We start from the raw sequence: 3,677 nt of genomic DNA, 5'->3' as shown, positions 1-3,677 counted from the left end.
AAAAAGAAAAATAGTCCCTGCCATCAAGAAGTTAATGATATAATGAGGGAAGACAACATACAGAAGAAATCTGGAAAGGGTCAGTAGAAAGGACACAAGCAGATAGTTGGCAAAAGGGTATCTTTTCAGTATAGTTTGAGATGGAAAGTGGGTAAAATTCTTGTCCAGCTCTCTATATATAGGAAAACCTCATGTAAGATGGAGCGATATAACCTTCAGATCTCTTTCAGAGAAAGAAAGAGGTTGAGAAAGTTGGAAGATATTGAATAAACAAGGTTGAGCTTTCCAGTGAACAACTTAATCTCAATGGTCAGACTATCCTTAGAGTTCAAACCAAGCATAGTTAATGAATAGAAAATTCTTGAAAGTATTAGTTCAAAATTGGAATTGTATTTCTTCATTTAAAGGTAACATAAAGGTATGTGTGGGAGATTTAATTTGGAAATATCTGATTTGATGATTCACTCTCCCAATTAATTTATTAAAACATAGAAAATAATAGAGAAAAAGTATTTTAATTAGTTTCTTTTTTATAATTTTCTTGAAAATGAGTTTAGTGATCAGTGCAGAAGCTTCAATTTCCTCAATTCTTCCCCAAGTGCAACGTTCCCATCTTAGGTACACTACCTCACCCACCTACCCCAGTTCCAGGATCTTCCCCCTTGGTGGCGTACCTAATTTTCTTAACCATACTATGCCCCAGAATCTCTGAGCTTGAGTTTCACTAATACAACTTTCATAACAGTAGAGTTTCTAAGCAAAAACCAAGTACAGCTTCAAATGGAAATTTATTAAATGAGTATAAAGAAGTAATATCCACATACTCTATGATGTTAACAAATTCTCTGATAAAACTTTATAGTGAGCATCACATCATTGATTGGCCAAGGTTCAGTCAAGCCTCTGGTGATTCTTTAAAAAGCAAAACATTTCAAAAGGATAAAAACAGATAGCAGTACTGAATATGATCTCTGTGAATGAAAGGAGTTAACTCTGCTTTTGGAAATCAAATTGTCAAAAGGGCCAGATGTAAGTATTGTAAATTATGATCTCCTCAGAAGAGATCTATGACTAAAGAGAGTTGCATTAAAAACCCCACAAGAAGGGAAATAAAAGAGAGACACTCCAGTGCTTGGGTTAGTCACATGGATCATATGTATTCCTTACATGTGAGAGTCCCACTATCACTATGTGTGTGTGGATTATGGAGATAAGAATTTCTATTCTTTTTTTGATGATATGTCTACAATTTTTAATTTGAACTACTTGTGTCCTCTTCATGACCATTAAAGATAAATTACATTGTTGAAAAATTTTAAATTATAGAAATATAAACCAAAGGAGTGCCCTGAACTTTAGAATAATCCTATCCTCTGATGACTCAATGAATTTCAATCAGAGGAGATCATAGAAGGAATAATCAATCAGTCAATCAATAAACATTTTTAGAGTAACTATTATGTGCCAAGCACTGTGAAGCTTCTTAACATAAATAATAATTATATTCCACTGTCTTTCATAATTCTATTCCTTCAGAATGTTATTCCTTCAGTCCTTCAGTCATATGCCATCGTTAAGTTCCATAAAGGATTTCCTTCCTACCTTCTTTTAACCAAGTTTTGATGGTATCCATTAGGATGAACTTGCATCTTGCATCTCTCTCTTTTTCTCCCCCCACCATGTTTGTAGATAGTTAGATATAAAGATATGTATAAGTCTGTATCTAACTATATATATATATATATATATATATATATATATATATATTATATATAATTATGAAGAGAAAAGCATAATTTTTTATCTTTTTGTAATCAGTCTTTTCAGAAACTCTAGTTTCTGGTTATATTATCCTATTATGGGGCAGTTAGGTGGCACAGTAGAAAGAGCATCAGACCTGGAGTCAGGAGTACCTGAGTTCAACTCCTGTCTCAGAAACTTAATAATTGCCTAGCTGTGTGACCTTGGGCAAGTAACTTAATCCCATTGCCTTAAATAAAGCAAAAAAATGAATAAATGAATAAATAAATAAATTAATGATTAAATAAATATGCTATTCTATTATTTGACTGCAAAACTCCAGTGATCCATATCCCATCACTTATCCTGTCCTTCTAAGACTCATTATTGAAATATTGTCATCATTCATTGCCTTTACTTCTGTAAATATGATACCAAAAGAAGATAAAGAAAATGCTGAAATCCTTCAGAAATATTTCTCTATAATGATATACTACATAATTTCAACTAGGACCACATTATAGAAAGGAAAGATGTCTATATATTTCTCTAGTAGATTCTCTATTCCACTTATAGCAGGAACTTTATCAGCTTTTAATTACTTTTCTAATATCCCTTGGCTACTATCCCTTCCTCTGTCCTCACATCTGAGAAATTTATTTCATACTGAGACCAAAAATTCCAACTTGTCCCCTCCCTCATTCTCCCACAACAAAAATGCATTTTGACATTATCTTCCCCTTCACCCCTTTTATAAAGGGAGAAAATGACCCCTTTCCTTATCATATAAACACTACAAATACAAATGAAATCATTACATTTTTTTCAACTGCTTTTCTCTTTTTTGTATTTTCAGTTTCTCACTAATGTTTAAAATATCTTCCTGTCTACTGAATACTTTTTTTTTGCTCTATGTAAACATGCTGCTGTATTCCCCATCCTCAAAAAGAAAAAAAACCAAATCACTGTTTCAAATTTTTACATCTCCCCTCAACTACTGTCTTCAGATATCTTGCTATATTTCTTCTTGCTTTTTATCAACAAAGCCCCAAGAATATCTGAGCTTGAATTTCACTAATACAACTTTCATAACAGTAGAGTTTCTAAGCAAAAACCCAAGTACAGCTTCAAATGGAAATTTCCTAAATGAGTATAAAGAAGTAATACCCCCACACACTCTATGATGTTAACAAATTCTCTGATAAAACTTTATAGTGAGCATCACAGCATTGATTGGCCAAGGCTCAGTCAAGCCTCTTGTGATTCTTTAAAAAAGCAAAACATTTCAAAAGGATAAAAACAGATAGCAGTACTGAATATGATCTCTATGAATGAAAGGAGTTAACTCTGCTTTTGGAAGTCAAATTGTGAATTGGTAATTCCATTTTCTTTTCACTTACTCTTAATTCTCTACAATCTAGTTTCTGATCATCCTTTAAATGAAACTGATCACCAAAGATATTAATGATGGTTGATTTCTTTATTGTCAAATTATTGTCCTTTTCTTATTTTTAATCTACTTTCTTTTCCCCTTTCTGTTTTATTTCTCTGTATTTATTTCTCTCTTTTCACCCATGTGTTGCTTTCCCTTTGTTTCTCTATATCTGTATGTCTGTCTCTGTTTCTAAATGTGTGTGTATGCCTAAAATTTCTATTAAATTTTGATCCATAGAGGAAAATACAGATTGTGACAGGAAAAAATGTTGCAGTTCTTCAATAATATACTATTTCCTCATATAAGCAAGAATAAAGATATATCTGAAATATGAAAAATAAAACTGGAGGCACCCTCCTTCTTGCAGTGTTGGAGATGCAAGTACAAAAGTTTGATGTTATTGTTATGTGATTCTATCTTTGCAGCATCCAGCAGAGGGCTCTAGCAGTATTACATAAATTTGAAAAAGTTCAAGTATCTTCAGCTGAATATGGGAATCAAT

This window comes from Macrotis lagotis, chromosome X (genome assembly GCF_037893015.1).
Source record: "Macrotis lagotis isolate mMagLag1 chromosome X, bilby.v1.9.chrom.fasta, whole genome shotgun sequence".
Taxonomy (NCBI): Eukaryota; Metazoa; Chordata; class Mammalia; order Peramelemorphia; family Peramelidae; genus Macrotis; species Macrotis lagotis.
The sequence above is the reverse complement of the archived record's forward strand: the minus strand, read 5'-3'. Positions refer to the sequence as shown.